Source organism: Rhyacophila brunnea, unplaced genomic scaffold (genome assembly GCF_057557595.1).
Source record: "Rhyacophila brunnea isolate RB1 unplaced genomic scaffold, BYU_Rbru_1.0 scaffold_19, whole genome shotgun sequence".
NCBI classification, from domain to species: Eukaryota; Metazoa; Arthropoda; class Insecta; order Trichoptera; family Rhyacophilidae; genus Rhyacophila; species Rhyacophila brunnea.
In genome coordinates, this window is record NW_028232848.1 from 1,164,561 (window position 1) to 1,177,351 (window position 12,791).

At 32.4% G+C, this 12,791-nt stretch overlaps 1 protein-coding gene across 1 annotated transcript in view; it reads left to right on the forward strand.

The window, feature by feature from the left end:
• LOC147072629 (uncharacterized) overlaps positions 1-12,791 on the forward strand; it is a 497,916-nt gene that overhangs the window by 439,513 nt on the left and 45,612 nt on the right. The window lies entirely within an intron of this gene.

The window sequence follows — 12,791 nt, forward strand, 5'->3', positions numbered from 1 at the left end:
GCGATTTTAAAAATTATGCGTGTTTTTTAAATTAATCGTGTGCAATAGCAACACTCTTATACCAGATCTGATGTAGACCATAATAACAATCCTCTTCGGGTGTCACTATCTGTGCGTCAAAGTCGAAACGAATCTCAAGATATACGAAATTCCTGATAATAAATGTGTTTCGGGCTGCACATAAAATCTTAAGGGCCGCAGGTTTAGTATCGCTGGTTTAGAGTGTCGAAACGTCTCCAAATTTAAAAAAAAAATGTATTAGCACTGTACAATCACTTGTTTATAGAATTTTAAGATTTTGGGTACAGAGGCGAAAATTGAGGGTGAAAACGTTGCAGATTTTAAGTAAACTCTTTATTATATTAGTTACTTTCGACCGAAGGTACTTGATAGAAATTAAATTTTAATTTTAATGGATTTAAATTTTATACCATTCCATTTGAGTCGTTTTTTGCGACCCGAGTTTCGCCTTTCGGCATCTTCAGGCACTGTCTACACTCACCAAATGTGTATTTGCCTCTTGTTGAGTGTACATAGTGCCTGAAGATGCCGATAGGTGAAACCCGGGTCGCAAAAAACAACTCAAATGGAATAGTCTTCTTTCTTTCTTTCGACCATGTCTGATCCTAATATGATCATATGGGTCTCCACAGTGGAGGTTTATATCAACAGATTTTATTTTACGAGAAATGGTTTTCAGCCACTTACTCAACCTATTAGGTCCATACTCTGACTCATACACAAATTGAAAAACAATATGTGTACTTTTGCCAGACCCAGGATTCGAACCTGGGACCCTCGATACATATAGACCGGCGCTTAAGCCACGCGGCCATCGTACAATACCTAAATACATTAGATACAATACATAATTCTACATTTAATTTTAAATTGTAGCAACATTTTAATAATCCATTATCAATCAACCATGACATAATTCTCTTTTTATTTTCCTTTCGACATTGTTTCTGTTTTAACAGATGAATAAAATCTTCAATTTTATATTATTTATATTCTGCCATTTGTGAAATAAAAACAATTCTCACAAACTATTCTGAAGTATTTAAATAAGTTAAATAAATATATTATATTTAAAGTTACTTATCTATTGCGCTGTACGTATTGAATCGTGAATTATTTAATACGGGCTTTGAGAAGTTTTTTAGTGTAGCGGAAACCATTTGTTTTATTTTAACTTCCGTGAGTATTTTACGAGTTTTACGACTTAAACTTTTGACAGGAAATCGTTATTTGTTTACAACCATACTACATTAGAATTTATTGCACACCACTAATAGTAATTCTAGTGTCCCCATTCATGCATATAATAATACAGTTATTAAAATGTACAGTTTTCAAAAAAAAAACATCAAGCTTTTATTCTCTTACGGCTAAAGATGGTGACCACCCTAATATGTAATCTTTTCTTCATCCCTCAAGGTCATCCGCATCTTTTAAGACTGAGTAAATCCTTCAACTCCTTCACTTGGTTATTCCAAAGCTCCGTTGCTTTATCTAGTCACTGAATGGTTGACTGGTTTCTCCTCTAACACTACATTTTGATGACGTCAATTTCCTTTTGCTTCTTTGTAGTTAGAATCCATGATGCAACGCTGTTAAAAAGATGGATAACATTAATATTTTCACAATATTCACATATATTCATGGTAATCAAGATTCATTTTTCCTTCCGTAAGATGTCTCATCGCATTTTTGTACGCGTATTATTATTTCTGCTTGACATCCACCTTTTCCACTAATGGTCAATCCCAGATATATTAAATTCGTCCACAGAGAATAGATTTTGGAACGTAGTTCCTGTAAGTAAAAGGTTAGTCAAATCTATAAGTATTAACTTCATCTTATTCCATTAATAAGGAGGCCATATTTGCGACTCTTTCCAGTATTATAGCAACTCGGTGAGTTCCCTTTATCAACCGCGATTTATATAGGAAGTATCATCTGCAAATTTTAAGTTATTTAATTTCGAACCACCAATTTATTGTTATTCCGAATTATATAATGGCTTCTGCTTTTTATGCTCCATATATTACTTATATTAAATTGGCTTGAGGCAAAAAGATCATGTGGCATATGCAAATGAATACGCTGGATCACCCACATCCATAGAATGTCGGAGTATATACCGGAGAGGCGGGATGTGTACGCAATCGCCGATGGCATGAAAATACCAGCGCATCCATTCTACACACCAGACTGCTATAAATATGCCACTATCAGCAGCTGTCGGGGGTAGTTTTTCATTTTTTGTATTGAAGTATTAGCACTTATTCTAACAATTACAATAAGTTAGTTGTAATTGTTATAATAAGTGCGTTGTTTTAACAGCACCTCTCTTGGCTGTATTAAATTTTAGATTGAGATTGAGAAAGTTTTGACTGTTTAGGTATAGATGGCCTGAATGTGAATGTGCCTGAAGATGCCGAAAGGCGAAACCCGGGTCGCAAAAAAACTACTCAAATGTAGTGCAAAACTTAAATCCATTAGAATTTATTACAACGTTTTTATTAGCTCGTATTCTTATTTGTCCGGTACAAATCTTGCAATCGATTTTTAACTAACTTCCTGACTAGCTATACATATGAAACTTTTAGAATATATCAAAAACGATGCCAATGCATTCTTTTAATATTTTTAGCCATTTTAAGTAGAATTGAATTCAATAATTAATTCATGGAGGAATCCGTAATCCAATCCACTATTATTGGTTGCTAAGTGGGTGGTCCAAGTAACTAAATTAATAATATATACGTGCGTTACTATGGAAATTAAAATGACATTTCAGTATTCGATATATTTGTTTGTTTGTTTGTTTTTCATTTACTTCATATCAAGTGCAAGTTTGAGCTTATTGAGCATATTGAGCATAATAATTGAACAGAAAATTTAAAAACGTTGTATATAAAGAGTTCTTTTTATCTTGTAATTATTTTTATATTAACTTATGTATTTTACGGAATTTGAACCCGTTATTTCAATGATCTTCGATTTTTAGGTATTGGAAATAAAATAGTTGGTGATTACTTCAAAATTCTTCCATTTAAAAGCTGTTTGAAAACCACTGCTCTACTGCACCAGACAAAACGTATACTTAAACATAAGTATGTGGGTACATCCCCCCACAATCCAGTAGCGTTAAGTAGATGTTAACGGTTGTAAATTTGCCCAAACGCCTATTCAATTATGTAAATCACCCTATTGAACTGATCCTAAATAGCGGAAAGCCGGCTCTAAACGTTTTGTTCGCAATCGGCGCATTCCTCATACCGCGAATTTAATGTAACCATCAAGACAAAACATAACACGGCGCAGCGGACAAATTTTATGCGACTGAACATCGTAAATTACTTTAAGCGCATTTGCAAACAATATTTTGTCAGTTGGGAAGTGCTCTTTCGTGTCGGGCAAACAGAGCTAATGCCGAACACACATGCGGACACCAGGTTCATAAAATAATTTCGCGCGGTTGGACCCCTTTGTTTGACTTGTTGAATAAACTGGACACGTTGTTATATATGTACATCTAACAGATATACTAGTATAATAGTGTCGCTAGATTTTAAAATCAGGCAAGTCCATAATATATGAATAGGAGAAAAACAGCTTTTTGTTTTCTCAAATACACAGTCACAAGTAGGGATCCAATCCCGGGATCCGGTGCTATTTTCGATACCTATGAATCCCGGGATTGATAAACATAATCCCGAAACTTTCGGGATTGATTTTTTTATCAATCTTTATGATTATAACGACAGTAAAAATACTTTTAATAACAAATAATTACATTAGAAATAAATTGAGTTTTAATGAAGTTTGATTTATACCCATGTGTAAGTTGCCGATTTATTTTATTTTTTCACATAAATTAATATAAATGAGAAAGATTGGAAAAAACAATGCTTCGCACTATAAACAAAGTAATTCCACCATGATCTCATACGTTTTACGGCAGTTTCATATTTGGCTGACTAATTAGATTTATGAAACGGAAAGCCCATAAGTACACCATGACTTGCTTTACTATTTTAAATCTCGCTAACCCATTCATTAAGTCTTTACTATCAGAAACGGTAATCTCATATTAAATTCACATTATTATTTATATTACATTATTATTTACTCCATTAAACTTATGTGTTTCGAAGATTGAACGTATACAATATTAACAATAAATGTCTTAAATAGTATAAATTATACTAGATTTATTATTGACCGATTTTATCAATGTTATTTGTAAATATAAAAATTTCATATTAACAATGGAAAAAAATTACCAATCCCGGGATTGTCAAATTGCAATCCCAAAATCCCGGGATCATAATTTTGGCTCGGGATTGGATTTCCTAGTCACAAGGGTGAAAGTTTATATTATTTCGAGTATAGAATATTTAAAATGAATAAATAACACATTTTGATAATGCAGAAATGTTAGAAAGCAGTAGTTCTTCAGCAATTCACAAAAAAATAAAAAATACTTAAAGGTGGACTTGGCTGATTTTGAAATGTAGCGACACTCTATATAATACTGCTACTATTGCTACGCATCAGTGGCAAATGATTCCTGTCGGCAGTGACGTCTCGTGTGGGTAGGCAGATTGAGCATCGCTTGGGGGCGGCAGTTACTCGAAGAGCGGCAAATCGAGTATAGTTACCTAAACTTAGTAATAACGAAAATATCTATCCATTAAAAAAATCAGCTCACTGGTTGGGAACCAAATATATTAATTAACAAGGTTTAACAGGGCTGTAATTTTTTGTTGGGTTCGCGATGTCTAGTTTACTTCCGTTGTCCTTCGATGTTCTTGGTGACCAGAAATCGATGCCTAAATCTTTGCGATCCCACGCTAAAAACATCATTACAGATGTCGCCAAGTTTTGCGAAGAAGAAAAGCGACATGGACCACCGTTAATAATTCATCAAAAATGACACGTATTACCAACGTCGAAAAAATGGGGGAAAATTATTTATAATATGGTTTATGTTGTATCTTTAAGTGGAAAAATATTTTGTTAGTAATGTTTCGATACGAAACATTTCTTAGATATTGGAGTCACGAAAGAATGATAAAAAGTACTGTATAAAAAAATGGGGCGGCATTTTGGCGCTGCCTATGGGCGGTTTTTTGTCTAGGGATGTCACTGCCTGTCGGAGAAGATTAGTGCATAGCACTTGAGAGACTTACTTAAATTGTGTTTAATTGACATTTTTACAATTATTAGATAAAATTCCATGATATTATTTATTATCCAAGTCTCAAACCATGAAAGATAGCTTAATCTGAAAAATAAAATCTTTATTTTTTATAAGCAGTTTTATTTTTAACTATGTCGTAAGCTCATTATTAACCGCTTCGTTTTCATGTATTTTTTTTACATTGTTTATGACGTCATTGATTTGTTTATTCAGATTTTGAATGTGTACATTAGGCTTGACTTATCTTGCAAATTTTATAAAGTCAAAAAAGTGGTATAATCTAATTTAATGGAACACCAAAGTAAATATATTTTTTCTATCACTAACCTAATTTTAGTGGTTAATAAATAAATTTCTTCATAAGATAAGATAAACTTTAATTGTTAATTAATCGATTGCTATCGAGTCTTTAACTATATACAATTATATAATGCAAATTGACTAGTTTCCCTAAAACAATTCGGCGAATTCCAAGACGGTACTTCAGTGAAACGGCAAATAATTTTCAACTATAGGTGCGACGAAATTTTGGACTTGCTGGCAATCGGAGAGCGAATGTCGAGCCATGAACACGTCAATTTGTTTCGTGATGGCGACGGGGGTATTAATTCTTAAACCGTGTAAAGATGACTAAAAACGTTACCCATTTACTTGAAAAAGAAAACATGTCAATGAATATATTATTATTGTTACTAACAGAACAATAAAAAAGTGCCCACCACCACCCTTCATATATGCACAACCGTGGATATGCACGGCCGCTTTCTATGACGCTTTAAACGTGTCTGAAAGAAGTGATTTTAAGTGCTCATTCCGTCCCGAGACGGAGCCGCACGGGACTGATGCTGCAACCATGCACCGTAGTGCTGAAAGAAGAAAGTTAAATCAGAACATTAAATGGACGCATGTTGGATTTATATGACAAATCTAATTTCGTTCGGCACGCGTAATTTGCACTATCCGCGCATCGCCTAGCCACGATCTTTTTAGACCATGCGTCAACTGAGGTATAACCTTAAAGGCCAACATGCCGTATTATGGTCGAAAACAAAAAAATATTCGAGGTAGATACCTACATAAATTTTGTAAGAACGATGTAGCTATATATAATTATTGTATCGTTGTAAAACTTAATTTTTTCTCGTTATGAAGAGTATTATTATAAAAAATATCATTTACAAGGCCACATTTTGGTATGTTGGCTCGTTATTAATTAATTAGGTACCTTCTATTTTATATAGCAAACACTATACTGCATGGCATTATAATATAAAACTTATCTAACAATAATTTATTATATTAAAATTTATTAATCTTTTATCAACAAATTTCATGTTTTTAAGTCAGGTGAAAAAGAAATAAACACAATATATTCTATGTTTAGAATTAACTCACAGGTGACCTTAAAATACTCGGAATTATTAATTTTCTACCATTATACGACATCTAAACCCTTAACAGCAAGTCAATATTATAGAAAACGGGTATCTATTGCAGACAAACAGGGTAATGGCGTCGAAATAAAATATGATATATTTACTTCTCTTTATTTTTAACTAGACTACCTTATCAGTAGCACAAAGCGCTGCATCTTACATTTCATTCAAATATTGTTGTTGTATTAATTAACGAACATTTAAATGGTATGAGGACCATTGCATAATTTAACTGTGCAATGGAATGTTATTTGGTAAGCAACAAATCAGCGCGTATGTGCTCCTGTATAGCATTGTTTAGTATTCGTACATTCTACAGTAGGGGAGAGGGGTAGTAGGCTAGTTTGGGTTGCTAGATTGCAGGATTTTATTAATTAGAAGTCTGATTGTAAAATTTGCAACAATTCATATTATAAACTGTTTTACAATTATTGTTATCAAGTAAAATTCCATAAAATTTTTAGAATGATTGTGAGTAGTTTCAAAATTAAAGGCGAAGGTTTTACCTACTAGAGGTGTCCAGCAGCAGAATAGGAGACTTTCAAATTAACGCGAAAATAATTAATAATTAAGTAACATTTTAAAATATTTTTAATAATCAATAACTAAATACTTATCTAAAAAGATTAAAAATAATATTTAATGTCTTTTAAAGTCAAAGATAATCTTGCAAATTAATTAAACTCGCATTTGTGTGGTAAAACTCCATTAATTATAACGATTTCGAAACTTGTTTCAAAACCATTATAATCTTGCAATTAAAAAAATATAAGTCACATTCGTTAAGGCATCTTATCTTATAATAATTATTGTATTATATTATTTAATGCTTGTGTTTGTCATTATAATGTCGTTTGTTATGTTTTGTTTCTGAGGTCAGGTGTAAAGATTTTAAAATAAAATTCATAATTTTAATGTGTTTTATATTTAATTCAAAAAAACTAACGATTTAAAAAAATATGGGCTTTTTAATAATTTTAAATCGACTCCGGAAAGGAAAAAAGGCGTAATACCTACACACAAATCAAATTTTACATTTGGCACAAAAATGTGTTTTTGATGGTTTTCGGTAAAATTTAAAATACAAAATAGATATATCCTTGAAGTGCATGATAATTAATAATTTGGTTTTTATATCACTAATCTGATATTAATTTAAAAAAAAAAAAACAAAAATTATGGTTATGTCGATTTTCCCACGTCACTTCCTTCTTTCTATTGAAAATTGTTAGCTAAATTTAGATAATAAATCGACATTTGCAGTGTGTATTTAATAATCTACAACGTTATTATGAAATAAAACGTATTTAAAAAAAAACGATGGTTATGCCGTTTTTTCTTTCTACAGTCGATATTATGTATATTGTATCAAGTTTCGGTAAGGTCACCTTATTGAAATTCGATTTGGAATATAATGTTAACTATCGATAAAGTGTACTCATTAAATTGAACGCTTTCATTTGCTACTAGCTAACATTGCTAGGTACATATAGTAAGCAGAGTATTTACTTTAATATAATGTAATATAGAATATCAGGAAAATATGTTTTTCCCCAATTTTTCCATTGGAAGACGAAAAATTTCTTGTTTCCATTATATTGTTACATTAAAAATATACCATGAGATGGGAAATCCCCCACGAACAGGCATCGGCGGTGTTCCCTCTAGTTTAGGCACGCCTCATTATTTTGTAAACTCGGCCAACGTATTCCGGCATCATTAACAAAATGGGATGTTATTTCGACGGTCTTCTCAAGTTTATGCCTTGCGTTGCGTATTACGCAAACATCTTCTCAAACATGCGAGCAGTGCGTTTTACTCCATGTGATGTCCATATAGCACAGCCCACGTAACTTGAACTCACCCCATTCAACTATGTAAGTACATGATTTATGATTCTGCTTGTATACAGTTCAGTCGTTGAAAGGAAACATTATACAAGTGACTATTTCTAGCTTTTCAAAAGTTTTTTAAGTGGTCTGTAATTATTATTAACGAAGATGATCTAGGGGTAAGGGCGATGGAACAGAATGCCAGACACTGACCTTTGTGATGATGTTTGATGGCTCCGTGGTCTGGTTTCAACTGTCACTCGCACGGTATTGTTGTTTTAAGTCACCCGGTTTGTACACTCACGCACTTTGTGACACAATTTTATGGATTATATTATGTGAGGGTGTATGAATGATGATGATAGATTCTGAATGAGTCTGTATCTATTGAGTCAATCACTTAAGCGAAGGAAAGCTATTAGAAACCCGCTCATGCCTGCTATCGAGATGCAACTCAATGTCCTTTGTAACACCGTTTCTCATGATCCGTTATTGCTTATTGAGTGTATGGTAACAATAATACTGGGGATTACGAGGTGGGTGAGAAGATAAGAAGTGGAATGGGAATATAAATGGCCCAACAAGATGCCTTCCCCTCGATAATGATCTATGTTACATTTGGACATTTTGAGATAATCAAATAAAACTATTTCAATAATTAGAATGGTACATTCTTATAATCTTGTGAATTATTCGTTGAATAAAAGAAATTCAAGTCCAAGTTCAAGTAAGTTACAAAAAAAAATATTGGAGTGATCCGTGACGTCGGTTAGTAATTAAAGTAATAAAATATTTTGAATACAAAAATCGATCTTAACTCAATTTGCGAGCACTTATGAGTGGGTATTAATAGGACCAATAGTTAAAAATTTGTCGCAATTAAGCATGACAGTCGTAGCATAGTGGTAATGCACAGGGCGCGATACCCAAAAGACGCAGGTTCGATTCCTAACGGGTGTTTTACTTTTTTCAAAAAAGATTTTTTCTATTGGCTATATTTTCTCATGAGTGTTTTCAAAATTATGTATCTTTAAATCTATTTTGTTGAAAATAAATTATTTATAATTAAAAGGCCTCTCCTGAATTCCTTAATCACTTATTTTTATTCCTCTTTCAATTTTCCATGTGATTTTTTCTCTGTGAAGTCTTTTAAATTTCGTGTCATCCTCCATTTTGATATATGCATAGATCATTATTGTAGGGAAGCCAACATGACGGATCAAAAACAAGTGACTTAATGATGCTAAATCATAAAAATAAATATGCTGAAACAAAGGCAATATGATGTAGAATGTAGATCGTTGTTGCATATTTAGTTAAAAACTGCCAAAATATAACATATATCATTATTGACGACAAGGCTTCAAATCAAAAAATCATAATATAATCTGAATTTGATATAATATGATGTATAGATACTATTTTACTCAGACACTCCTCTATGGGTTTTCAATCTGTATATTATCAAGCGGATAGCCAGGTTTTAAAATATTTTTATTAACTCAAACTGATATTAAAAGTAAGATCAAACCACACTATGATGGGTTAAAGATCTAATATTTTCATAGGGAAAAGCAATTTGAAACTCTCTAACTGTGTACAAAGTTACGACTTTCAGTGGCTTTAAAAGCATAGACAAAATTAAATATGTTCTGAGAACGACATTACAATTAATTTGTGACAAATTGATGAAAAAGTATAAAGAGGTATGGTTTTGGATAGGTAAATACAATTTTTAAAATACTATATCTCTGAAATTGTCAATTTATGCTCGATTCTAATTTTAAGAGATTTTGGAAATGAATAAATCGAATTTCTCAGTAATAATTTATGTTGCATAACAACTAAGTCACCTCCAATAATGTTGACATGTGGCACTGCTACCTTTTAATTTACTATTTTGAATTGTAACAAAAATCGCTGTATTGTTTACTGGCAATTGAAAATACTTATATTAAACAATTTAAAAAGTCTTAACTAAAATCTGATTTCCTCTTACTAACTACTTACCGATTTATTGACTTATTATTATCGTATTTGGTCTTTGTGCTGACACCTTCGTATCTATTTTTTCTTCACAGACTTTCCATTGAATATGACGTCACTCATGAATACATAAATTATCGTCACCTCAACACTTCAACAAGATAACTTGATTTTCACTGTTTTTGAGTTAGCTATTGAATATTATTCGACGTCATTTGCTTCTCTACAATATGATAAAACTGGGTAAATCATAATTTAATGGGAACTGTTTTAATTTTGTGTTTGAAAATATAAGCTAACTTTAAAACCATAAATGCATTAAATAAATAAAATAATATATTATCTACAATATTTTTCCATACAATCTGGCATTATTTAATTGATCCCAATAATTAGACTAGCACAATTTTTATTTTAAATAATAATTTTAGCCTTGATTTATGTAAGCCAAGAAAAGTTTAAATTTCATTTTTCTAACAATTACCAAATCAGAGTTATCTAGTTGTAGTATTGGGGTGTCGATATATATGTTGTATTTTATTTCTTATAAAAGAAGTAAGAGGAAATACAGATTGTTACAGACAGGATTTCTGAAGTATATGATGGCATACGCATGGTATACGTGGCAACGCAACGCACAGAATGGAGAGAAGTGGAATCAGCTTGGAGAGGCCTTTATCCAGCAGTGGATAGATGATGATGATGACAATATATAGATAGACATCACAACGTGGCTGAAGCAGGTCTTATGTGGTTTCTTTAGCATCGGCGTGATGAAATTCAACATAGGTACTCCAGTTCCGTATATTCTTATCAAGACACGCCTTGTATCAGAAAAAATATAAACCTTATATATTTTATTTAAATTCCATATTCTATGATAATCGTTTTTTTGACCTAAGTGTAACCTTTAAAAATATTTTTTTCTCGCTGTGCACTCACCTATCGTGGGTTTTTTGTGTAGAAACGTAAAGATAATGGAAGGTAATGTTTGACTGGAAAAAATGGGATGGTCAAGGCATAAGCAGGAAACTGGTATACGGTTAGGTACTTTTACAGAATTAGCCTACAGCACGCATGACAATCTAGTGACGTCATGCAAGAAAACATAAAAGAGGTTTTATTTTTCTTTTCTTATATAATTAACAGATTATTTTAATCTAGTAAAAAGCATATTTTGGAAGGAAACTTAAAGCGATTGCAGAGTTATGTGATTTCTTCATAACAACCGTGGTAGATGGATCAATCAAAGGCGTTTTAAGATTTGTATATTTTTATTCGAGGATATAACGATAGTGGTACATGTATGATACAGAGTAGTATAAAGCCAAACATAATTGCGAAAGGATACTTTAAATAATGTCTTGTAAAATCGGGTTACATCGTTATCATCATCATCAACAGTTGGGATCGATCCACTGCTGGATGAAAGCCTCCTTAGCTCCTTTTATCAGTCTCTAGTTTCTTGCTGCCACGTACATCGACTGAACAACTTTATGATTTCGTCTATCCAGCGGGGCTTACGACATTCTTATGATAATTTAGGGAATTCTTGGGAATCACTGTATGTCGGTATTTGTCCATACAATTGCCATTTCATCTGCTTAGCATTACGTAATCTAGTCTGCTTCCTTATCCATTAGTTTTGTTTGTGGTCTTTCCGCGTTATGCCCAACATGCACCTTTCCATGCCTCGTTGCGTTTCTCTGATAAAATATAAATATTCATATGGCAATATTAAAAAACAAAAAGTTAAAATATTTGGATCAAAAAGAAAAAGACATTAGAAAACAAAATCACAAAACTAGTCATAATTGATAAAACAAGTCATAGTGAAACCGGTCACGACATCAATTGACGTAATGTTAATCTGGTTTGGCTTGGTCATGGCCGACTCAAGTAGAAAGCCGATACATTCACAGCGACTGGTCCTACCTTTTCCGCCCCTCCCGTTGTTGTCTATGAGACTATGGATGACCTGTCATTGTTCTATAGAGTGCTTATACTGACGCGTCTGTCGTGTTCACACAGGGAATGGTTTGATTTGGATAGATGAGTTTCATAATAAATAATACACTAGCATTAACACACCTTCCACAAATGGAATGCATAGATCAATGCTACATATTTTTTGGAAATCGATATTACCACCGGTTTTGTGTGAACTAGTGTGACTAGTCTGACTTTGACAGCTGATGAATAACAGGAATATAATATATTATTTATAAATAACACTGATAGTTAAAATATTTGATTTGAGAATTTTTTATAATTTAATTTGAAACGAGAAAGGGCGAATCAATGTGTCAAGCAATCTGGGAT